Source organism: Mixophyes fleayi, chromosome 1 (assembly GCF_038048845.1).
Source record: "Mixophyes fleayi isolate aMixFle1 chromosome 1, aMixFle1.hap1, whole genome shotgun sequence".
NCBI lineage: Eukaryota > Metazoa > Chordata > Amphibia > Anura > Limnodynastidae > Mixophyes > Mixophyes fleayi.
Window position 1 is genome coordinate 213,907,297 of NC_134402.1, and position 27,305 is coordinate 213,934,601.

General features: G+C 40.5%; 1 long non-coding RNA gene across 1 annotated transcript in view; it reads right to left on the reverse strand.

Moving 5' to 3' along the window:
* LOC142149706 (uncharacterized) overlaps positions 1–27,305 on the reverse strand; it is a 716,201-nt gene that overhangs the window by 193,010 nt on the left and 495,886 nt on the right. The gene's annotated exons all lie outside the window — the stretch shown is intronic.

Genomic DNA, 27,305 nt, shown 5'->3' on the forward strand with positions numbered 1-27,305 from the left:
CGGGAAAGGTAGTTGTAATAGGTGGAATGACAAGAGAATTGTTGTGCTCTGGGATGTCAAAGCCTCCATACATCCACAAGACTGGACTGTGGACTCTCGACTTGTCAAGGTGTGGATCCAGGACATTATTAAAGTCGCTCCCATACAGATAACGGGTTTCAGAAAAGAGGTCCATAAATGCCACTGCTTTTTTAAGTACCTCGCTTTATAAGGGGTGGAATGGAAACTGGAAGAATTATGATGGGGGTAGGACTCAAGTACCGCCCGTAGAAACAAATCTCACGTAGGGGTTGAGTTCTAAGTGTTCTAGTGTAAAGCATAGTTGATAGCCCCCCACCCAAGGTCTTATAAGGGCTAACATCCTACTACTGTGTAGATGGGCTTCAACCAAACAGGTGAGATCAGGATGTAATATTCACATGCAGTTCTCACAAAAAAATTAAAAGGAACATCTACCATGGGAAACAGGGAAATACACACAATTAGAAAAGTCTGACTGAAACCCACCCAAAAACCTGCTATTGCAGCAGTACTGGCAATACAAAACAGCATTGCAAAATAATTATAGTGGAAAATACTTACACCTCAACCTAACCTACCCCATATACCCAGCAAAACAACTAAAATATCCTTGGATCCCAGAAGTAAAGAAAGCTTACCCCAAACCTGTAATAACTAGTTACTAAAACCTATTATCAAGAAAGAGAAGAGGAAAGTAGGAGGGCAAACCAAACTAATCTATCGTTAGCTGGAACTCTCCAGTTTATAACTCCTATACTGTTGCTGCCAGAACAGTCTTTTTTTAAGATCTTTTTATTGAATAGCAAGGAAAGAAGAACAGATTGCAATAAAATATATAATCAAACCAGACAACATAGGATTTGTACAAATTTCACAGCATGTTCCACTCTCCATGTCATAATTTTATAACATGTTAATGTTCAGGACAGAAAATATATAAAAACAATAAATAGAAAAACCAGTGAGGCTGTACAAGAAAACTAATAGCGTCACATTAAGATAGCAAGTATCACATACCGGACCCTCCGAGTGCTCGGTCGGGCTCTTGTTCTCCTACCCTTCCGCTCGTCTTTGGCGTGGGAAAACTGCAGCTGCCTCTGGACGGCGCCGTGTTTGAAATGTGCACATCCATCTTTTAAAGAGGGCCGGACTATAGTAAAAACAAAAACTATGAACAAATTCCTATGCACACTGCATATATCTTATTTTGAAGTGAAGAAACAAAACGGGAACAAATACAATATTTAAAATGAAGTAAAGTTAAATCAACAAACTTACCAGTATTTCAATGGGAACTATGGGCCTGCTTTTGGCTAATGAGATGGTCAATTTCTGGTTCCATATTTGTCACTGCTAGTCGTAACAAGTGATGCAAGTGTGCATCCGTTAGTCTTGATCTGGTTGGAGATTTCAAATGTTTCATTCTAGAAAAAGTCTGTTCACAGACATAAGTGCTGCCAAAGATGGTTGCCATTATGAGTGCATGGTTCCTGAGATGAGGATATGTCTCAGAGGGGAGAGATACATAGAAATTATGAAGGCTGCTTGACTTGAATGCGTCTTTCAGAGAGTCACAATTCTGCAGTTCAGCCAGTTCCATTTGTTAAATTGTATCCACATTTTCAATGTCAATAGAAAATGGGTTACGGAAAAGCTGTATGTCCTGTTTATGGAGATGAAGCTCTTTAAATCTAAATTGGAACTCCTTTTTCAATTTTTCCAGTGAATCCACACATGTTTTGTTTGGGAATGCAATCAATGTTTTTTCCGCTAACAGATTTTGAGTTGTGGGGAGATGGCAGAAATTTTCCTCCTTCACTTGTTTGATGAGGAGGCCTAATTTTACTTCAAATGCCTTGACATGTGATTGCATATCACAGATGAGCTTCCCCTTTCCTTGAAGTTGCATATTGAAATTGTTGAGTAGCTCTGTTACATCTGTCAGAAAGGCAAGGTGCCATTTCCATTCTGCATCATTGAGCTCTGGTACTTCTTTGTTTTTTGAAAGCAGAAAAGTTGTAATCTGTGGAAGTAAGTCATAGAAACGTTTCAAAACTCTCCCTCGACTCAGCCAACGGACTTCTGTGTGATACAGAACATCTTCATAGTCAACATTTAGCTCAGACAGAAATTCCTGAAATTGTCTGTGGTTTAGTGCATGAGCTCTAATGAAGTTAACACAAGATACCACAATTTTCATAACAGAGTCCCACTTCGCTTTTTGGTGGATGAGGCAGTGTATGGCTATTGGATGAGAATGGTTACGTTTGTCCATCTCTTGGTTAATGCGAGCAATTACTCCTTTCTTAGACCCCACCATGCTAGGAGCACCATCAGTTGTCATGCTGGCTAGTTTAGCCCAGTCCAGCTCCAAACCATTCATAGTTTGGCAAACCTTTTCATAGATATCCTCTCCTGTAGTTGTTCCTTTGATGCTTTGCAGTGCAGCAAGCTCTTCTGTGACTTCGAAATAATCATTCGCCGCACGAATAAAAATTAGAAGTTGTGCAGAATCACGAACATCATTGTTTTCGTCGAGTGCCAAGGAAAAATATGAAAGTTTTTTTGTGGAGTTTTGGAAATGCTGATGCAAATTGTCTCCCATTTCTTCAATACTCCGTGTAATCGTAGGTCCTGAAAGACTCACTGTACTAAATAAATCGGCCTTCTCTGGACACATCTTTTTCGCAACAGAAAGAAGGCATTCTTTAACAAATTCTCCCTCCAGGAATGATCTGCCAGTGCGTGCTATTAGCTTGGCAACTTGAAAACTTGCTCGCAGTGATGAAATATTTAGCTGCTTCTGCTTCACAAAAGTATTTTGCTGAGTTGTCAATGTATTTTTCAGTTTTAATATTTTATCTTTTCTCACTTCTCCAACCAAACAATCATATTTATCTTTATGTTGAGTTTCATAGTGTCGATGCAAATTATATTCTTTGAACACAGACACTATATTCTGGCATATCAGACATACAGCTCTTTCCTTGTACTGCATGAAAAAGTAATCATAAGTCCACTGTTCTTTGAATATCCTACACTCCGAGTCAATTTTTCTTTTTCTTGACATCATTGTTTCCTAGGGATTCCAAATTGCTATTAGTAAAATACCAATATATATATATATATATACAGCGCTACAAAAACAATATACCAGCAATAACTTTGCCCACACAGAGACATACAGACTGCAATGCCCATCATTGCAGTCTGATAGGTGAAACTCCGCTTTTACCTCAGGCTCACACTGAGGTAATAATGTTCTCAACTTCCTCCAAGCTGCCTCTGCGCTGTGATGCCTCCGTTTACCGCACTCTCTCTCCCGCTCTTCGCTCTCCCGCTTTCGACCTTCACTGCCCACAAGTCACTGCTCAGGCGGCCCTCCCAAATGCCCTGGCTTCCTCTGAATCCTGGGAGATGAGAGTTGTAGTCCGGCTGCGCTGTTCGGTTCCTCTCACCGCCTGAAGCTAGATTGCAGCCGGACAACAATTCTCATGATCCAGCGCTTCAGCCGGCCAGCCAATCGGCGGCGGCCGCCGGCCCCTCTCCCTCTTCCACCAATGACCGTCCTTCTTATGTAAAAAAATGACAGACAGGCAGCGGCGGCATAAACACCCGGCGGGCAGAGCTGGATTAAGGCAGTTCATATTATGTCACACAGTAGTACCCTCAATTGATATGCCACATAGTAGTGCATCAGGTTCAAATTATGCCACAATAGTGCCAACATTTTCAATTTATGCCACATAGTGCCCCCCAGGTTCAAATTATGCCACAATAGTGCCAAAATGTTCGAATTATGCCACACTTTAGTGCCCCCAATTGATATGCCACATATTAGCGCCCCCAGATTCAAATTATGCCACAATAGCACCCCAGGTTCTAATTATGCCACACAGTAATTTCCTAGGTTCAATGCCACAATAGTGCCCTTATGTTCAAATTATGCCACAATAGTGCCAACATTTTCAATTTATGCCACATAGTGCCCCCCAGGTTCAAATTATGCCACAATAGTGCCAACATGTTCAAATTATGCCACACTGTAGTGCCCCCAATTGATATGCCACATAGTAGCACCCCCAGGTTCAAATTATGCCACAATAGCACCCCCAGGTTCTAATTATGCCACACAGTAATTTCCTAGGTTCAATGCCACAATAGTGCCCTTATGTTCAAATTATGCCACAATAATGCCAACATTTTCATCCTGAACCTGTATTACCTGTGTCTTTAATAAAACCACTTTGTTCACCTACTTTCTCTCCATGGTCTTACCTTGGGAACCCTGACAGCATAATTCTTATCATAATTGTTTAAGCAGAGACTATGTTGTGGATTCAAATATTTTCATGATGGTCTCCTAGGTTTCTGTTGGTAGTGTCTCGATGTATGGGCCCCGTTTCATATAAAATTTCTCCACTCCTTTCTCTATATCTGGGAGAGTCACTCCAATCAAAATAAAGGACCTCTAAAGGGTCAGTTTTCACTTCAGAGAGTAGGGAAAAAGAGTCAAATATCCAGTGTCTCAAAATTATTTTTTGGCGTCACTATGACTATTAATATTGGTTTGATGTTATCAGTGGGAAGATGTTGCACCCAAGCCTAAAGACCGGCAAGCAAGAGGGCATTTTGGTCCTTTTGTAAGGAAACTGGCATTAAACAAAAATAGCAGTTGTCGAAATCCCAAACAGTGAGCATAGATATACAATAGACAAACATATAAAGGCTGCCATTAGATATCTCGAGCTCTCGCTGGCATTCTCCTGTCTAACCAATCCATTTCGTCCTGTGGAGAAGTGAAAAATTGATGTCTATCATCCGCGTTCACCTGGATCTAGTCGGAAACAATATTGAGTATAGTAGTTGCAAGTCACGCAGCCTTCTGTTAGTTTGTGTAAACAAGGAAACAGTATGGTTCTCGAATTTGAGAGGGCCTTGCTAGCGTTCAAATTTAAGAATTGCTTCTCTTTGAAATGCAGAATCTTGGCAATAAAGTTATGCAATGGCACACCTGTTGTGGGAGGCAGTGAGCCCTTTCAACCAACAAATGTTGGGAAAAGGTCTCTCTCCCAAACTCATATTAACCAGTTTTCAAGGAATGACTCTGGAATGGAGCCTTCCGCTTCCTCAAGGAGGCCAACAATCTCAGGTTATTGTGGTGGATTCGACCCTCCAAATCTGACATTTTACATTGTGTGATCTGAACAGCCAAGTCAGTAAGTTGACCTTGAATTGGAGAAGTTGTGTCCTCCAGAGAGGAGGCTTCTCCCACTCACTCACGCATTTTCTGAAGATCATGTCGAATAAGTGAAAGGTTGGCCTGCACCTAATCTATTTGATCAGTTAACTTTTTCAAGGCTGTTATTGCCAAGAGTACTTGCTGCAAAATGGGGTCTGCTCTTGAGCTGGCTGGTTTGAGTCCGTTGGAGGTTTTGAAGGCTGAGAATCCAAAGGCTCCTGCTATGATTAGCAGAGGTGGACTGGCAGTTGTACTGCTTGGGTTTTGCTGTGACAGCTATGGCTTATCTAGACTTCCCCATAATTCTGAGAAAGATGTGCAGCAATGAGTGCGACAGCGTGCTTTACCAAAGGCCAGCTATATGTCCCCCACAAACACCAGAAAGAGCAGGAAAAAAAATTCCACTGTATAAATGGAGGAGAGTGCGGTTCCAAAGTCCACGGCACCACGAAAAGCAATAAAACACGTGGAAGGGCAGTGCAGTCTGAGAATGTGTATATCCCAAGCCAGGGAACTACAGTCACAGTAATGGATCTTGAGCCAGACAGCAGATAGTCCAATACGAACGTAAAAAGCAACATGTAGCAATAGTAGTCAGGCAGGTACACAGTTGTCAGGCACACTGTCATGTGGTCAAACAAGAATGGTGTAGAAAAGCAAATGATGGCGCAAACATAGAAAGCATGTTGGTGGTACTCACACAGATCCAGGCATCAAATAAGGAGCCAATACTTCCAAGGTTGCATGGCACATGTTGATGGTGGATGCTGAGGCTAATAATGGAGGGCAAAAGGGACCAAACTGCTGTAAATGTGCACAGGAACTCTGGGTGCTGGGAGGGAGGCACACAGGTTGAATATATCTCCTCCTGGGAGCAGAGAGGGAGGTGGGGAGGAGAAGCAAGCCAGTGGGGCTTAGGAAGAGTAGCAGAGAAACACTATGTGCTGCCCGGGGCCATCCGATTCCAAGATGGTGGATACCGCTATTGAACTCCCTCCAGATAATATTGCTCTGTGTATCAGCGGAGAGACTCATGACCCTGTGGCCCCAATTGAAGCACAGAAGCTGTGCTCCCTTTATTAACAGTAGAGTGGAGGTAGTCAAAGCAGTCCCTCATTTGTAGCAGCCAGGTGGGTAAACCGCGCTCCCCAGTGCATGTCACACAGTCCAGATACTTGCTGCCATCAGCAGGACAGAGGTCTTGTAAGGCAGCAGCAGTGAAGGGGACTCACTGACAAGGAGCCACTTGATCAGAACAGGAGAGACGGAGGCTCAGAAGGAAGCCGCACTCCAAGCCTAGCCACTTGACCGCCGGTAATCAGTTCCAGGCCCAGCAGACACAGGCAGTCTGCAGGAGAAGAACTTGGCTATCAGTGCTGAGCAGAGCTACAACAGCATGAAAAGTGGGCCAAAGGCAGGAGAGTCATTCAGGATCCTATTATCCAGCAGCAGCAAGTAAGAATGTTTAAGGCTGACCAGGTGACTGGAAGTTCCAGTATTTGAAAGAGAACATAATAAGGGGGGTGGTTTCACTTGGAAGAGGGAAGAGAGTTGTTTTGGACATGTTGAACTTTAAATCGCATTTGGAAAAGCCAAGTGTATTTGGGGCATGGGTGGAAGAGAAGTCAGTGGAGGACAGGATGTTGCCTGCATAGAGGTTATACTGGAGGCTGAAAAAGCATATTTGTTCACCAATAGAAGAATTATAAAGAGTAAAACATAGGGCTAAGAACCATGAGGGACTCCAACTGTCATTAGTTGGAGTCCTCCACTTCATAGTGGAGGGTAGGATGTGTCAAAATTGGACACACTTAAGGAATGTTACATAAGGTTGTTGGAGAGAGGTTGGTTCAAGAGATGATTTCTTGTGTTTAGGAGAGATTAGGCCATTTTGGAAGACTGAAGAAAAGTGACAATGGAGAGGAAAAGTTTGAAGAGGTGAGCTACATGTGAGCAATCTTCAGGGGGAGGGATGGGTAGAGGCATTAGGAGAGAATAAGTTCAAGGGGAGAGAAGTGCTAAGAACTTGTATTGGAGGGGGAGGTCAATTTAAAATGTGAGGCCAGATTTATAATTGTGGTAGAGCATATCCTAGAGCAACTTTTAATGTCAGTGTAAAAATAAAGCTATCAAATATTTGTGTCCTACATGAAAAAACAGCCAGTATTTTCCTTATGTGCAAAATAATAAACTCATTTGCACCCCTTGCATTTCAACATGGTTTTGACAAGGTTACTCATTTTTTTGCTTTACTTTACTTAATGAATCAGGCCCCTTGTCTTTAACAATCGGAGCATAAGAAATGATAAGAAATGAAGGTTGATACGGGAGTGGAGGAAAAGGTGAATGTGCGTTACTGATTATGCAAATAGGAGATTTCTTAATGGATAGTGTAGATTTTGCTTCTGATATAGGTTGAGAGCAGTAAGGGAAGGAGGATGGGGGTGGTGGAGAAAAAAAATAGTTGAAAGTGGCAAAGATGCAACAGGAGTTGGTAGACTGGGTGTATATTGAGGACTTAAAGTAGGTTTGCTACTTAAAGCACGGTGGCGAAGTGGTTATCACTTCTGCCTCACAGCGCTGGGGTCCTGACCATGGCCTTATCTGTGTGGAGTTTGTATGTTCTCCCTGTGTTTGTGTGGGTTTCCCCCGGGTGCTCCGGTTTCCTCCCACACTCCAAAAGTATACTAGTAGGTTAATTGGCTGCTATAAAAAAAAAAAATTATCCTGGTGTCTCTCTCTGTCTGTCTGTGTGTGTGTATATTAGGGAATTTAGACTGTAAGCTCCAATGGGGCAGGGACTGATGTGAATGAGTTCTCTGTACAGCGCTGTGGAATCAGTGGCGCTATAGATGATGATGATGATGATGAAAGAGGGCACTGTAGTGGGACAAAAGGATAAATTTGTATTGGAGGACATCTGCATTGGAGCAAGATTTTTTTTAAATGGCACTCAACAGTACTGGAGAAATTTTGCAGTATGAGTGAGTGCCAAGGTTTTAGTCACTGCAGACAATGTGAAATGACTGGAGCTCTTGTCTAATGCTGTGGTGAATATAATGTTGTAGAAAGAAACTTGCACATCATGACAGGGTATTAATAAGTGAGAGGAGTAGTACAAATGATGCTGAGAAGAGTATCAGTAGTATTTAGTATTGAGGGTATTTAGTTGTCTCTGTGCACGGATTAATATGCTAAATTCAGAGAGACACATAAGGAAATTAGGTTGTGGTCGAAGAGTGGCAAGGTTGAGCTAAAAAAGCTCCAGATGGGAGAACAAGCATGGAGCGTCTATCATGATGGATAGGAGAAGCCCTCTAATGGGAGTTACCAAAGAATAATATAAGTGAGAGGAATGTAATGGCTGCAGTGGCAGAAGGTTTTTGATTGGGACATCCTCAAGAATGAGTGAGTAGGTCAGTGGATAGGAATTGAGAACCTTGTTTCTTAAAAACTAAGAAACCCTTCTTTAGTAAAATTATGTTACGCCTTCCAGAAAAACACCAGGGTGACTATAGATGTAATAAAGTGCAGGGGCACCGAGGGGGTGGGGGAAATGGTTAGTGGGTACAAATTACCGGGACCGTCCTGCCTGGGGGACTGGACCTCTTAGCCAGGTAGTTAAAAAAAATGAAATGACTTTTTTCTTTTCATCATCCAGCGGAAGGCGTGCACCCACGAATTGGGGGGAGGGGAGGTGTTAAGGGAGACGGAGGGGAGCGAGCTGACGGTGTCAGCTGCTCCCAGTCCTTGAACGGTGTGTGACATCACACACTGTCCCAGCAGCCTGCAGAGCAAGAAGGAGGTGTTCCAGTTTAGCTTAGGTAAGTATGTGTATGTGTCTGGGGGGATTATGATGTGTCTGGGGGGTATGCTGTGTCTGGGGAGCTATGATGTGTCTGGGGGGGAGGGTATAATGTGTCTGAGGGGGATGGGATGTGTCTGGGGGGGTTATTATGTTTCTGGGGGGTTTGATGTCTCTGGGGTAGTTTATGATGTGTCTGAGGTGGGTTATGATGTGTCTGAAGGGGGTTATGATGTGACTGTGTGGGTGGCATAATGTTGCTGTGGGTGTTGCATGATGTGTCTAGGGTGTGGCATGATGCGTCTGGTGGGGTGGCGTGATGTGTCTGGGGTGTGGTGTTTTAAATGTTATATTTATTATAATGCATGTATTATATACTGCATGATCTGTGTTCACTTATTTTCCATATTTCATGTACCTATACATTTTCCACAGGTCCCAACATTCCAGGATCCATACAAGAATCCAGTACCAGGTTGTGAAATCTGCAATAACAGGTAGGTGAGAATAACATATTACATAATGGGGGGATTTCAATTGCCGGCGATGTGGCGCACAGACATTGAGCTGCACACATTCCCAGCAATTACGGTAGAAATCTCCACTCACCCCATAGAGGTGCAAAGAAAATGAGCAGAGATGTCTGTCAAAATCTCAGCTGCAAAGTGTCTTACGGATGTTCTGGAGGCACTTTGCGGCTAAATTCCACCCATAATGTCATGTGTAAAGAGGCAAAGCCACAGTCCAAGCTGGTCACGCCCCATCATAATGTGGCCACATCCCCTTCAATGGCGCCGCCACGTAGCAGCTCACATCTCTTCTCCTCCTATGTGTGGAGGGGGGTTTGGGGGGAGGTCAGGAAGTTGCTGTACCAAGGCCCAAAATTTCTCTTGGCGGCCCTTGATAAAGTGAGATACATTATGTGCAAGCATATGCAAAATGAATGCACCCAAGCTACCTCATGTGTGTCAAGAGATATTTCTGGTTTTGGCAGTTGTGAAACAATGTATGTAGTCTATGTTTTGCAGTGGCCTGCAATACATTGATAGGACTACTAGATCTTTAAGAGCAAGGTTTTTAGAACACAGACATAAAGTTATTAATAGACTGAGTTGTCATAGTGGACCTGAGTCATTAAGGAGAGCAAAGCAAAATATAGGAGTCAATTTTCTCCTAGACAAAACCATGTTACAATGCAAGGGATGCAAATTAGTTTATTATTTTGCACATAAGGAAAATACTGGCTGCTTTTTCATGAAGCACACTAACACTTGATAGTTTTATTTTTACACTGAAATTAAAAGTTGATCTAGGATATACCCTATACCAACTATAAATTTGCCTCTCCCTCTATTGCAACATGGTTTTGACAAGGTGTGAATTTACTCCTTTTATAAATTTTAGGCAATTGGCTTGGTTATCAACTTCACATGAATATTGATTTATTAGGGATTCTTTATTTTAAGAAAAATGTTTATTTAGTTGTTTGTAATATTAGAATAGAAATATGTGCAGATACTTTCATTTATTCTGTTTTTTGTTTTTTTTTTGTTTTTTATATTTCATTATGGTTTATGCAGAATTAGTGTGGTAACTGAAACCTGATGCTTTTGGTGGCTCAGTAGGTTTAACCATCGTCTTTTAACCATAGGAGGGTTAGAGTTCTAAACCCCTGGTAGCTCCTATTTTCAGATAATTATTTCAATTTATTAATATCATTCAGAGACCTCCTTTGTATTGTTAGAGGTATACATCTCTGTAAGATTATATCAATTATCATAAAAATATACATATTGGCCCACTGCTGATGAAATAGTATGCCACAGTTATACAAAAAAAAAAAAGCAAAACAAAAACCACTTACATTTATTCTATTATTATATTTGAGCCATTAATTTATTCTTAAAATAAATTGTCCCCCTTAAGAAAATTCATAATAATTTTTGCCCCTCTATAACAGAAAAGATGATTTATTTAAACATCCATTATGCCTCCTGTTGTATTAATATTGCTCTGCAGTGTAAAGCTGGGTACACACTACACTGTTTTCGTCCAATAATCGGCTCAAACAGCCGACATACGACCGCTCGTTCAAAAGTCGGGTCAGTGTGTACAGTTACACGATGGTCGAAAGTCTGCCCAAATGGACGATTCTCGCCTCATTTGGTTGGTCGTACCGTTTAATATTTTCGTTCCAATCTCGTTTCCGCTGTGTAGTGTGTATAAACTTCCGACAGAGCCACGACAATCTTCCGATACTTCCTCGACCTGGAGGGCGTGTGTATGTAAATTTTTATTTCAATCACAGTCCCACGTGGTGCGGAATCCGCACATCACTGTGTTTTGTATCGATGTATATTGCACCTGTCTGGCTGCAGACCATTACACTTGTGCACGTGTGTTATTACCCTTTGCGTCTATGATCACAAAGTATTCATATTTACTCTTTATACACTTATACCTTTATAACCTATTAAAGTTATATTAACCTTTATTAACTTATAATTGTGAAGTACCCAGAATAAACCACACAGTGTTCAAGCAACATTTTTATTGCAAGAAAAAGGTACAAAAATTTTAACACACACAGCTGTCAGAAAGATCGGCATGAGAAGTGAGCGCGCCCATACCAATCAGAGAGCTGAATACTGCAGAGTATTATTTTTAGTATTTAGTATTTTTAAAGGTGCTACTGGTTTGTGGCAGAACAGGTCTTGATGTCGCTTGGGTTTCTATTCCCTTTGATTCCTTTATCTACGAAACAAAGAAATAAAAAATGTTTTACCATTTAACTTATATATCTGTAATTTATATTCAACGACATAAATACTCTCATTTTCTCACCTTTCACACTGCTTGAGATCAGGTTATATTTAATAATAGCGGGCTTAGCCTCCGTACATTCTGGAAAACAGGTGCCATTTTGATTATTATAACGGTACAGGTATGTGCCCAAAGCATTTACATGTCTACACATGTTCACTGAAATACCTTTGTGTTGAACTTCTTTAGTATATTTTTCTTGTTCAATTTTTCCTTGTTTGCTAACAGGTGTAACATTAGTGGTATCAGCGGTATCTAAACAGGCCTTCTCACCGTTAATTCTTCGTTCTGACATAAAAAATTAGGTTATAAATTAGCCTTTTACATTGCTTTATGTGACACTACATCTACACTACAGGTACACTACATCTGCTACTGACCTTTTTTAATGTCGTTGTCATCCTGGTCCAGTACTTTGACCATCATCTCCACCTCTCTTGGGCTCATTGGATTTGCTCTTTGCTCTTCTTGAGTATCTCCATTCCCCACCTTAACTTTTCCAACATTTTTTGGCCCTTCCAGCACCATCTCTGACTCTATCTCTGTCTCCGTCTCTGTCTCCATAGCTGCAACCCCCACTGACACCTTCTCCTCACCCGCAACCCCCACTGTCACTTTCTCACTCGCCATCTTCTGACGCTCCTCGGCGCCAAACAGGTTCCTCTGTCATTTTATACACTCAGACATGGGCGTTTGTTTCTGCTGTGGACCAATCAGCGATGATGCACGCCGAGAATGGAGCATTCCATTACATACAAAGGGGTTTTATTATTAGGGAATATTCATTGCATTCCACTTTAGCAGTTAAATGTTTTTCTAAATTCAATGTATATTACTAAACTTCTATTTTATAGAAATGAAGGGAGTTAACTATAGCTAAAGCTCTGCCCCTTTATGCTAATGTCTTTGGTATCTCGTACATTTCCCGCAAATGTCGCTGCAGTGTGTACGAAATTGAAATCATTGTTCACGACAACATGGCTGTAAAAAGTCGCTAAAGGGACGTCCGCTCTTCCCTTTATCGTCCTAAACAAGGCTAGTGTGTATGCAGTCCATAGACCGAGCGATCGGACCATCGGTCGCATGTAAAATCGCTCGGCATAAAAAGTTGGTCGAAATTTCTGTAGTGTGTACCCAGCTTAACAATGTGTTTGCCAATCTCGCCTATAGAAAGCAGCATGTTGTGTCTGGCGATTTTGAATTCATTGGTGAGTTTGTTTTTAATCTCACGCAAGTTTGACTACAACATGGGAGAGATAGGGGTTTAAAATCTACACAAATCATGAGAGATTGGATTTAGGAAAATCCAAATCGGTGGTTAATACATATGGCGATTTCGAACTTTAAATCGTGGGTTATCTCCAGCGATTTGCGGTGATTTTAAATCGCCCAAAAAAAATTGCAGCTTGATACATTTAACCATTGGACTTTAGTTTTATTGATGCAGCTGGGATCTAATCCAATAAAGAACGGATCATGATTTTGAATTAGCGTGGAAAATATGGTATAATTGCGGTAGCTGTCTAAGGAAACAAGCAGTGTAAAGCTGGGTACACAGTACAGGTTTTTCGTCCAATAATCGCCTCAACCAGCCAACATACGACCGCTCGTTCGAAAGTCGGTCAGTGTGTGTAGTTACACGATGGTCGAAAGTCTTCCCAAATGGTCGATTGCCGCCTCACTCAATTGGTCGTACCGTTTCATTCCAATCACCTTTCCATTGTGTAGTGTGTATAAATTTACGATCAATCCACGATAATCCTTCGATACTTCCTCGAGCTGGGGCTCCGTTGGGGGCTTGTGTATGGAAATTTCAGATGCCTGTACCTGTCCCACATGGTGCCGTGTCCGCACATCACTGACTTATTAATTAGATGCATTTTGGGGTGTTAACAATAGTGAAAGCTCTGCCCCTTTATGCTAATGTCTTTGGTATATCGTTACATGACCCGCAAATGTCGCTTCAGTGTGTACGAAATTTAAATCATTGTTCAACATGACAACATGGCTGTGAAAGTAGCTACCGGGACGGTAATCCATTTATCGTCTAAAACGAGGCTAGTGTGTATGCAGTCTATAGGCAGAGTGCTATCGGACCATCAATTGGATGTTAAATCGATCGGCATAAAAAGTTGGTGGAAAATTAGGCAGTGTGTACCCAGTTTAAGGTCCAGTGAGCCTTTGCTGACATCAGCAGTGCGGGCCGGAGGGCTGCCTTGCCCATAAGCAGCTGTTTGTTTACAGCTCTCTGATGCATCTCATCGTTCACCAGGAGCCACATTAAGGAGAGTGACGTGAACTGGCCACTCAACTACTCAAAAATCAATACTTTTATACATTTCCTGCTCGTTACAATAGAGGATCCCAAAAGTATTTATATTATAGATGTATATGATTGCGTTATCATTGTTCTCAAAGTCTCGGATTATATTTGAACACTTACTAACAGTGGGGTTGTCTATTCTATGCTATGATATATAGCTACAACTGTTTGTAAATTAAGACATATTACAAGATTGTGGAAGACTAATCTGGATCTGCCATTTACCATATGATTTTTAGCAATTGTTTTACATTTTTTAAATTCACTTGCATTCTTTATTTTAGAGATTAAATTATCTGTCTATATATGTTTGTATTATTAAACTAATTTATGTTTATCTATCCTTGTTGTGTTTTTTCTCCCTGCCCTTTTCAGTATAATATATATATATATATATATATATATATATATATATATATATATATATATATATATATATATCTCAGGCGGATCTAGTGGGGGGGGGGGGGGCGATCGCCTCCCTAGCAGAGGCTTGCTGCCGGCGGCTGCACAATAGTTGCAGGCCCATTCGGCAGAGACAGGCAGGGTGAGTGTGCCCAGAGCAGTCGGGCAGCACACTCTCCCTGCCTGTCTCTGCCAAATGGACCTGCACCCAGTGTGCAGCCGCAGGCAGCCTTAGGTGTCAAAAAGGGGGTGGGGACTAAATCGCCCCCCCTAAATTGCCCCTTCTACAATTACTTTCTAGATCCGCCCCTGATATAAATAAATATATATATATATATATATATATATATATATATATATATATATATATATATATACACAAGTTAACCCGTGCATGATACTCATGCATTCTAGTCAAATCAAGCTACTTAAGGTGTTAAAAAGGTTCTTGTCATGCATTTGGGCCATAGCCCAGGCCTCAACCACCAACCACCAACCACTCCCCACTGTCACCCCCGGCAAATCTTTATAAACACTTTTAACAATGAACAAATTAAATTAACAAATTAAAAACATCTTAGTATACCAAATTTCAGCCCTTTCTGAATTTTTTTCCCACAGACACTAACAATTTAGTAGGTCAGTGTATAACTCCGCCCAGCAGGTGGCGCTGCAGCTCGGTTTTATTTTTTTCCACACAAACAGACTAACACACGCCACTAAGCATTTATATTATAGATATATATATACACACACACACACACACACACTTTTTCTTTGGTGCCAGGCTAAGAAGTTGTCAAAGAATTGGGACACCGGGGGGGTGCTGTATGACTGTAACATGAAGGTCAACAAAAGAGAAGAGATTCGTGGTATGGACTTCTAAAGAGGAGAAGGAGGGTAAAGTATATAATATATATTGCTGCAAACATTCACCACATTCAAAGACAGGTGTTGATTTTATATTTTTTAGACATTGCAGTGTATTGCGATATCGATCAGATGCATTTGGATTATAGAACTTAACACACAAGAAAAACTGCACATTTGTGCTTTGCTAACAAAGCACAAATGTGCAGGTACCATTGACAGGCAATCAAACATCTGTTTTCCTTATCCATTGTGTATTAGAGTGATCAAAGTTGATTAATTGCTGTTGGTTAAGTTGGGTTCACATTACAGGTTTTTCAACCAATTATCGTGCCAATCACACGATAAACGACTGTTATGTCCAATATCACATTAGTGTGTACGATCCCACGATCATGTTTGATCATACCAAAGCATACCACATTGTTAGATTTGACTTTATAAACTGACTAAAAATCTCTATCAACGATGGAACAACGTCGGGCAAATGTGGAAGTGTGTATACACTCATGACCAGCAGAGTAGTCAGATCTCTATAAAGAGTACAGAGTCACAATCTTTTCAGCAGATGGTTATGAGTAGAGATGGGCGGGTCCGGTTCTCCGAGAACCGAACCCACCCGAACTTTGGGTATCCGAGTACCGAGCTGAGCAGCTCGGTACTCTCCCGCCCATTCCGAATCCAAATCGAGGCCGAACGTCATTGTGACGTCGTCGGATCTCGGGACTCGGTTCTCGCGATACTTCAACTTTATAAATACACGCCTCCACAGCAATCCATCGCCATTTGACAGAGGGAGAGAGCAGGGTGTAGTCATAGGCTAATTAGAGCAGGGACAGAGAATACCATATTGTTCTTGCAATTGCTCTAACCAAAATCGCTAGTGCAGAGAGGAGGATAGAGGTTTATTATTTTTTCTTCATATTTGGCACTCCCCAGCGCTTTTGGGGTGTCCCCCATAATTGTGCATTAATATTTCTGGCTGTCAAAAGTCATATCTGTCAGCAGTATCTACTCAATAATTTGTAGCACTCCTCAGTGTTTTTGGGGTGTCCTCCCTAATTGTGCATTAATATTTCTGGCTGTCAAAAGTCATATCTGTCAGCAGTATCTACTCAATAATTTGTTGCACACCTCAGTGTTTTTGGGGTGTCCCCCATAATTGTGCATTAATATTTCTGGCTGTCAAAAGTCATATCTGTCAGCAGTATCTACTCAATAATTTGTTGCACACCTCAGTGTTTTTGGGGTGTCCCCCATAATTGTGCATTAATATTTCTGGCTGTCAAAAGTCATATCTGTCAGCAGTATCTACTCAATAATTTTTAGCACTCCTCAGTGTTTTTGGGGTGTCCTCCCTAATTGTGCATTAATATTTCTGGCTGTCAAAAGTCATATCTGTCAGCAGTATCTACTCAATAATTTGTAGCACACCTCAGTGTTTTTGGGGTGTCCCCCATAATTGTGCATTAATATTTCTGGCTGTCAAAAGTCATATCTGTCAGCAGTATCTACTCAATAATTTTTAGCACTCCTCAGTGTTTTTGGGGTGTCCTCCCTAATTGTGCATTAATATTTCTGGCTGTCAAAAGTCATATCTGTCAGCAGTATCTACTCAATAATTTGTTGCACACCTCAGTGTTTTTGGGGTGTCCCCCATAATTGTGCATTAATATTTCTGGCTGTCAAAAGTCATATCTGTCAGCAGTATCTACTCAATAATTTTTAGCACTCCTCAGTGTTTTTGGGGTGTCCTCCCTAATTGTGCATTAATATTTCTGGCTGTCAAAAGTCATATCTGTCAGCAGTATCTACTCAATAATTTGTAGCACACCTCAGTGTTTTTGGGGTGTCCCCCATAATTGTGCATTAATATTTCTGGCTGTCAAAAGTCATATCTGTCAGCAGTATCTACTCAATAATTTGTTGCACACCTCAGTGTTTTTGGGGTGTCCCCCATAATTGTGCATTAATATTTCTGGCTGTCAAAAGTCATATCTGTCAGCAGTATCTACTCAATAATTTTTAGCACTCCTCAGTGTTTTTGGGGTGTCCTCCCTAATTGTGCATTAATATTTCTGGCTGTCAAAAGTCATATCTGTCAGCAGTATCTACTCAATAATTTGTTGCACACCTCAGTGTTTTTGGGGTGTCCCCCATAATTGTGCATTAATATTTCTGGCTGTCAAAAGTCATATCTGTCAGCAGTATCTACTCAATAATTTTTAGCACTCCTCAGTGTTTTTGGGGTGTCCTCCCTAATTGTGCATTAATATTTCTGGCTGTCAAAAGTCATATCTGTCAGCAGTATCTACTCAATAATTTGTTGCACACCTCAGTGTTTTTGGGGTGTCCCCCATAATTGTGCATTAATATTTCTGGCTGTCAAAAGTCATATCTGTCAGCAGTATCTACTCAATAATTTTTAGCACTCCTCAGTGTTTTTGGGGTGTCCTCCCTAATTGTGCATTAATATTTCTGGCTGTCAAAAGTCATATCTGTCAGCAGTATCTACTCAATAATTTGTAGCACACCTCAGTGTTTTTGGGGTGTCCCCCATAATTGTGCATTAATATTTCTGGCTGTCAAAAGTCATATCTGTCAGCAGTATCTACTCAATAATTTGTAGCACACCTCAGTGTTTTTGGGGTGTCCCCCATAATTGTGCATTAATATTTCTGGCTGTCAAAAGTCATATCTGTCAGCAGTATCTACTCAATAATTTTTAGCACTCCCCATTGGTTTGCGCTCAGAATGGATTCAAAGCAGTCCACATATGATCTAAATGAGCAACCAGGTTCTGTCACCAGTCCTGATGTTAGTGTTCCCAGTACGTCATCTGGCCAAGGCGATGTCAAACAACAGAGTGTTTTCAAATTAGTGCAAAAAACAAAAACCAAAAAAAAATTTACTGTATTGAAGCGAAAAAGAAGTGTAACTGAGCAAAAGTTAAGTGACGATAAAAAAAAAATTGCAAGCATGCCATTCTACACACGCAGTGGCAAAGAGAGAATGAGGCCTTCACCTTTGGCTATTAGTGGCAGATCCCAAAAAGTTACCCAGGCTACAATTGGTGCACAACTACTGTTACGCGTCAAAGCTGAGCTGCAAGATACCAGTGAGGCATTACAGGAGAATATTTGCTCTGATTCACAAATGACAACAATCCCTGTGGAGAGTCCATCCAACAGTGGGATGTCTAATCGTGAGCATTCTGCTGATGTGTGCCTTAATAGCCCGAGTGTAGCCGGTGATACCCAAATTGAGGATGCCACTTTGGAATTAGAAGAGGATGAGGGGGAGATTTGTGTAGGCGACGAGGGCGCTAATGAGGATGTTGATGAGGATGAGGTTGTTTGTGTAAGTCCTGCACCAGTGGCAGCAGTTCTGGCACGTGACAAGAAAAAGGCCATTGTCATGCCTGGGCATAAAACAAAAAAATCCACTTCTTATGTGTGGAATTATTTCTACCCAAATCCAGACAACAATTGTATAGCCATTTGTAGTGTATGTGAAGCCACAGTCAGTCGAGGGAGGGACCTTAACCATCTTGGAACCTCGTCTATGTTACGCCATTTAACGAGAGTTCATGGCAAAGTGTTGGGAAAAGCTGAAAGTTCTTCCCAAAAGAATACAAGCACTCCCTCATCAGCTAAGACCCTCCGCTCACCGACATACCGACGGCTACAAAATACACCCACCACACCATCCTCATCAATATCCTCAGTAGCGCTCGGAGTTAGCCCGGCATCCCACTTAAGGCTGGATGACTCCGGCACTATTATTGATTCCTCTGAAGAAAGCGTTAGTCCTGCTGCTGCTGTTGCTGCTGCTGGGGGTGAATCGTCATCCCAGAGGCAGGTGAATAAAATGAGCAGTCCTACATTTCAGCAATTAACTGTGAAACAATCATTTGCGAGGGGAAGCAAATATGACAGCAGTCACCCAGTCGCCAAGCGAATCACAGACGCCATGGCTGCAATGTTAGTGTTAGATCTGCGTCCAATCTCCACAATAAACGCAGCTGGTTTTTCACAGTTAATTGAGGTTTTGTGTCCGCGTTACAGAATTCCATCGCGACACCATTTCTCCCGTAAAGCTATTCCACAACTATACCAAAAAGTGTGTAAAAATGTAGAGATTGCGCTGAAAAATGCCATTCTGCCCACTGTTCACTTAACCACAGATATGTGGACAAGTGGAAGTGGCCAAACCAAAGACTATATGACTGTGACAGCCCACTGGGTTGGTCATTCACCTTCACCAGCAGGAACAGCAGCAGCATGTACACCACTACGTAACATTTGTCACAGGCAGGCCACTCTTTGTATCACCGGCTTCACTAACAGGCATACGGCTGACAATTTGTTACGCAAACTGAGAGATGTGATTGATGCATGGCTTATACCACTCGGACTCTCCCCAGGGTATGTCATTTCAGATAACGCCAACAATATAGTGCGAGCATTACAGCTGGGTGATTTCCAACATATTCCCTGTTTTGCTCACACCATCAACTTGGTGGTGCAGAGCTTCCTACGAAATAACCGTGAGGTGCAGGAGATGCTTTCGGTGGCCCGTAAAATTTCAGGCCATTTCAGGCATTCAGCCACAGCATGTAGGAGATTACAGCAGCTCCAAGAGCAGTTTAACTTGCCCTGCCACCAACTTAAGCAAGAGGTGGTAACTCGGTGGAATTCCACCCTGTACATGCTTCAGAGGATGGAGGAACAGCGCAAAGCCATCCAAGCATATTGCACAAGTCATGACATTGGGAAAGGAGGGGGGATGTATTTCACTCTTGCACAGTGGGGAATCCTTTCAGTGCTGTGCAAGGTGCTGAAACCATTTGAAGTTGTGACATGTGAGGTCAGTGCAGACTCTGCTAGTTTGAGCCAAGTCATTCCTTTAATTAGACTATTGGAAAAGCAGCTTGAGAAAATGAAGGAGGAGCTGAAAGCAAGCAATTCAGCAAAGTATGTTGGCCTTGTCGATCAAGTACTTAATTCGCTTCACAATGATCCTCGAGTTATTAAGATCTTGAACTCGGATCAGTACGTTTTGGCCACTGTGCTTGATCCAAGGTTTAAAACCTACATTGAGTCTTTACTTGTAAATGAGCGAGATGTGAACTTTTGCAAGGAGCTATTGCTCAGCAAGTTGGCCGCTGAACTGGGCCTCGGCTTGACGACGTGTCCTCCTTCACTTTCTCAAGCTGTTGCTCGTAAAAAATTAAATTTCCAAAAAAGAAGCAGGGAAGACACAGGGGGCAGACGAGAACAATTTAACATCTGGGCTGGTTTGAAGGATTTTTCAAAAAAAAGTGTCACTTTGCCCATAAGTCCATCCAATATGAGTATAAACATGCAAAGGATGGTGGAGGATTACTTTCAAGAGGTAGTTGATATGGAAATGTCAGACAGTCCCTTTCCTTACTGGGAAGAAAAGCAGGCCATTTGGAAACCCATGTACAAACTTGCTTTGCAATACCTAAGCTGCCCACCCTCCAGTGTGTACTATGAACGAGTGTTCAGCACAGCAGGGAACTTAGTCAGTGATCGCCGTAGAAGGTTACTTCCCAAAAATGTGGAGAAAATGATGTTTATCAAAATGAACTACATCTTCCACGAGGAAGGCCTTCACCATCCAAGACATCCAAGCACTGACTGTTCTCTAATGGCGGATTCAAGCGGCGATGAATTGATAGTCTGTGATGATGACGTACACACTGATGAGGGTGAGGATGAAGCTGAAGATGATGCCGATAACATCTTTTTAAAACTTTCTATGTAAGTGTAGGGTGCAATCTACCCCCAAAGAGGAAAGGGACTTGTGGCATTTCCATATCACATACCATCTTGAAAGGCTGCTGTTAGGGCAATTTATCCTTAAGGGTAGGGTGTCATAGACAGAGTGACCCTAAACTGGCTTTGTCCATTTTTCATAATATTGTACAGTCTATAATGGCTGAATTTTTTAGTATTTTATACAAGTGGAGGGGGGCCTAGAGAGACAGAGTGACCCCAAACTGTCTTTCTCCATGTCAATTAATATTGTACAGTCTATAATGGCTGAATTTTTTGGTATTTTATACAAGTGGAGGGGGGCCTAGAGAGACAGAAACCAAACTGGCTTTCTCCATGTCAATTAATATTGTACAGTCTATAATGGCTGAATTTTTTGGTATTTTATACAAGTGGAGGGGGGCCTAGAGAGACAGAAACCAAACTGTCTTTCTCCATGTCAATTAATATTGTACAGTCTATAATGGCTGAATTTTTTAGTATTTTATACAAGTGGAGGGGGGCCTAGAGAGACAGAAACCAAACTGGCTTTCTCCATGTCAATTAATATTGTACAGTCTATAATGGCTGAATTTTTTGGTATTTTATACAAGTGGAGGGGGGCCTTGAGAGACAGAAACCAAACTGGCTTTTTCCATTTCTTTACATATTTAACTATAAGTGTAGGGTGTAATATACATTCAAGACGATGGCTGCATTGCCAATATGCATAGATGGAGAGGAAGACAATCTGTTTTGTGTGTAGAATAGGCCTACCAACGAAGAATTAAACTGTTTTTTTGGATGATTTATTACCTCAACAATTAGATTACTTGTCTCTAAAACAGTTGGAGCACTAAATTGGGTTAATTTAGGCCCAAAAACATGGATTTTCCCAAAAAATAGCAAAACAAAACCAAACAAAACCAAAACCAAAACCAAAACACGCAATGGCGGTTTTGCAAAACCAAAACCAAAACCAAAACACGACGGTAATCCAGATCCAAAACCGAATCCAAAACCAAAACACGGGGGTCAGTGACCATCTCTAGTTATGAGAGATGAAGAGCACAGATCTGAAGATAAATCATGTAAGTGTGTAAACATAAAGATTGGAACTTTTAGTTGTTGGTAAAATTGTTACAGAAATTGCATCTACAGTAATATTCTGTAGTGTGTACCCAGCTTTACTTTAGATTTACCCTGGTTTTTAATAACCCCATGTTAGATTAACTGACCTCACCATGTTGAAATATGTTTTTAATCAAATAAATTGCATTTTTAAATTATATTAAATATTAATACATTTTCAAGTATATCCTTGTGACTGCATCATCTAATTCACTATTACATCTAGTTATGTGAGGTGTCTGTATGTGCCTATACTACTTTAATTATTTTATCTTTGAAGACTTTTTGCTGGGGAAGTATATATCTTTCTAATATACATCTCTGAAGTGATATATGGGCCAAAGAATGGCATGCAACAGACACCGCTTATTTCACTCTCATTAATGAAAACATCAGCAGAACCTTTAAAACTTCAAAGGTGCTTTTTACTGTTAACGAACTTGTTAAACAGTTGTAAGTAGCATCAACAGTTTTGTAAAACAATAGATGTGAACACATTTTACATTACTTGAAAGCCCCCTTTATAATAAGCAGCAAGAAACATAAGAATAGACCTGTTCTCTGTCTTTGAAGATTCACCTCAAAACCAATATCCATTGTTAAAAATGTAAAAGTGCTACTAAATCAATAGTCTGCTGACAGATGTGTCATGTCTCTCACCCTTTGAGGAACAGATAGAAATTTGTCTTTAGTTAAAACCTGAAATTTCAGTTATTACTTTTTGCATGTTAAAGGGATTTTCCATCTGTCAGGTTTTTATAAAATTAATTTCCCCCCACTTGTACTCTGTTGAGGTCCCACATTCATTGGTTGATTTAGCAGGGTCCTGTTTCTTACAATTAGTAGGGACCACTTCTGGACAACATACGTAAGAGGGAGCAGATGCAGAACTTCCAAAGTCAGCCATCGGATCCAGCAGCCATCATTATATAGGTTGACCAGGAAAGGTGCCCACTATTTATAAGTACTAGGCCCCTTCTGGAATGCAAAAATGTAGAGGAAAAAAAAAGTCCTACTGTGGTCAAGGAGGGGGTCAATAAACGAGACTGGAAAACTCAAATACACACACACACCTGTCTTACCATCTGTAAAGGTCTTCCATTTGACTTCTACAGGGAAAGTAGTTTATAGTGATTTAATGTGGTGATATATACTGGGAATATAGTGATTCCCAGTATATGGGAAGAATTTTTTTTTCCTTTATGTGGACATTAAAAATGAACATTGCTTACTAGAATTTAACTGGTAATTCAGAGTCTCTGTTTGGGTGACATTAAAATAGTTATATGTCCAAGAAGAGCAATATTATGTATCCTTTAAAAAAAAACTGTTTTGATACAGACTACTGGTCATATAAATAATGATTTCATCAGCCACATTGAGTGCTTTCACCACCTATGATCCAGAATACTAAAACCAGTTTGTAATTTTATCTTATATGCAGGACAAAAATAAAGCCCACAATCTCGATGTGTGTGTCTTATTTGCAGACCACATGGGGCCTCCTTCCAGGAAAGAGCTGATCTGTCTACAGTGAGCATCCATAAGTGTAGCCAATTTGAACACAGACTTTCTTGTTCAACAATCAGATCTGAATTATAAATTTAAACAGGATGTTGCCATAATTATATTGTGAACACACCAAAGAACAACATTTCCATTGCCAAACCAGTCAAAATTAACATTTTCTCTAAAAAAAAACCACAGGATCTGGCATGGGGGTAAGAGAGGAATCAGAATTTCTCCAGAGCTGGAGGATTTAAAATGCTTATAACATGGATGCTCTACACATAAAGCTTTAATAAATTTTGAATGTTGTTTTTTTTTTTACTTGGCAGTAAAGATTGAGTTGCAGCAGTGATACATCAACCTGACCATTGAAAAGGATGTGCGGTGTACTCAATATCTGTGGTGTAAATAATGATAACTCTTTTTTCTCTCTAGTACTCAAAACACTTTTCTTGTTGCAGAGGGTGAGGCAGCAATCTTGAGTGTGCTCACATGCTATACTATGGAATTATTCACACTAGTGCATGCCCCATTGGAGCTGACAGTCTAAATTCCTTACCACACATTCACACACACATTTTTTTGTCAAAAGCCAATTAAGTTAATGGTATGTTTTTGGACTGTGTGGGAGAAAACCCACACAAATGCGGGAAAAGCATACAAACTCTACACATATCATCATCATCATTTATTTATATAGCGCCAACATATTCCGTAGTGCTTTACAATTGAGGACAAACATAGTAAACTTATAAACAAACTGGCTAAAACAGACATATAGAACCATGGTAATGAGGCATCAATGCTAACCACTGCGCCAATGTGCTGCCTCTGTTAACAGTTTTAGCGTAATATTAATTTGAGGATTCGTAAATAGGTCAGTGTGACAAGCGTTGACCACTACATTGTGAAATTTAGTTTCTTTGAGCTTAAAGAGAGGGACATCCTGTTGCTAGTGTATAATGATAAAATATAACAAATGTGACAAGACAAAAAAAACTACAAGTAAAATGTGTGTTGTAAAATAAAATAATTATTGTATTTATTCAATTCACTGAACCAATGGAAGTGAACAGATATGCAACTATCAAACATAAATTAAAAACAAGCTATTCACAAAATCCATTACACAGTATGTGACTTAACTCGTACAACCTACAAATTCCATCCATTGTTCACAAGCAAGTATAACAAACAAGGAGCCTACATATCACATGACTCCCATAAGTGAATGATATCATGTATAAGATACAAAATGCACTAAGGCCTATTATAGTTATATATCTTCAGAGTTTTTTTTTCCTGGCAAGGAGGAGTTATCCATGACTTGATTTGTTCAAAGATAGTATTAATGCTGATTTTCACTGTCTGATTAGGGGCTGCATGGACCTGGATCTGAATATGACTGGCTGACTTTCTTTCATATACTCTTCTTGCATATGTTCCATGATAAAAATAGGTTTATTTTCTCAGAGATGTACCTTACCTCTTCAGCAAATAATAGTTCCTCCTCTTGTTTTGCGTCAGACTATGTCACCCACAGTGAACTTTTCTTGACTGTCAGAGAAAATTAAAAGCTAAAAGATCCACAAGAAAAAATAAGTATTGCTTTTTTTAGAGCTATTTTGTGAGCTGTGAGCAATATAACATATTTCTTGCCAACATATGAGACCTTTGCATCTTCAAATGGGCAGGTCAAACTTTACATTTAAAAATAGATATTGTATTATCCTAGATTCCAATTGTATAACCAATAAATTTGTAGCATTCCTTATAGCATGACATAAATCCTTCAGCATGGCATATTTATACAGCCCAATTGGCTGATGGATCACAATGAGTCTGGTTGCATTTGACTGGTTACTGCTTTAAATGGTTAACTCTTGGATTTATGTTACATGCAAGATACTTTAATACTTAGGATATAAAACTTGTTTCCCCATATATATATATTACAGGTGGTAAAGAGTCATCACTCAATTTTAGACCTATATTTGGTAATGTAACTCAAGGTTTGTAGGCAATACAAATATAACTGCTAAAAGTTGTATTTTACCAAACTCCTATTATGGGAGACATCTTATGTGGACATATTCAATACAATAAAAACATGCATGGTGAATGAGAGTCTGCTTAATGCATGAATTAATGCATGGGGCAGTACGGTGACTAAGTGGTTAGCACTTCTGCATTACAGCACTGGGGTCATGAGTTCAATTCCCGACCATGGCCTTATCTGTGAGGAGTTTGTATGTTCTCTCCGTGTTTGCGTGGGTTTCCTCCCACACTCCAAAAACATACTGGAAGTTTAATTGGCTGCTAAAAATTTGACCCTAGTCTGTGTGTCTGTCTGTTTGTCTGTGTGTGTGTGTGTGTGTGTGTGTGTTAGGGAATTTAGACTGTAAGCCCCAATGGGGCAGGGACTGATGTGAGTGAGTTCTCTGTACAGCGCTGCGGAATTAGTGGCGCTATATAAATAAATAGTGATGATGATGATGATGATGATGGAATGACCACAATGGACCACATTTAAAGTCGGACGCAAAGTCTATTTAAGAAGTGTAGGAGTGGGAGTGTGCCGCAGCTTGGTAGGGTATTACGAGTGGCAAGCAACCCCAGTTGCATCCCACTCTTAATACCCTATCGAGCTGCGAGCAGTTCCTGCAGATAACTAACGCTTGCACCACGTAATTCCTGCCGCACAGCTTTAGCCGCGTTTTGATGTGTGTTGCATCTACGCCTCACTGCAACTAGGATTTATTTACATGGTCACGCCTTCACAATTCCGCGTTCCTCCCATTCTCTCGCAGTGACTCGCAAGCTGTCGCAAGTGTTAATTGCGTCCAACATGCAGGCGGATTTGGTGCTCTCAGCACATGCGTGATAGTGTTTTTTTGTTAGATGTGCCTAAAATGGACTTTGCGTCTGACTCTAAATGATGTCCATCCATTGTGTTCCTCATGTTCCTTAAATTGGCGTCCAGCACAATTAAACAGGTGAGTGAAAGAGATCAGCCTCAACTGTCCCAATAGGCATTTACTATGTGAGCCATACATAACCCTGTATATTATTTGTTTACTTAGAACCTGCTAGCATACACTATTTGTAGGGAACAACTCAGGTAGATAGATATAGATAGATATTTATTGATTATACATTTTAACAGGAAAGCATATGCCAAACACATTGAGAGTTTAAAAACATTTGCATGAAATTAAAATTTAATTAGCACAGCTTTATATTTTTCAGAAAACGTTATTGAAATAAACACAACATTTGCCAGCGCTATGTTACTTTTGTTTAATGATTATATTAAAAAAAAATCATTTATATATTTTTTTTTAATATCAAACATGTCTCAACAACTTTTTCAGAATTAAAAAGGCAATTGTG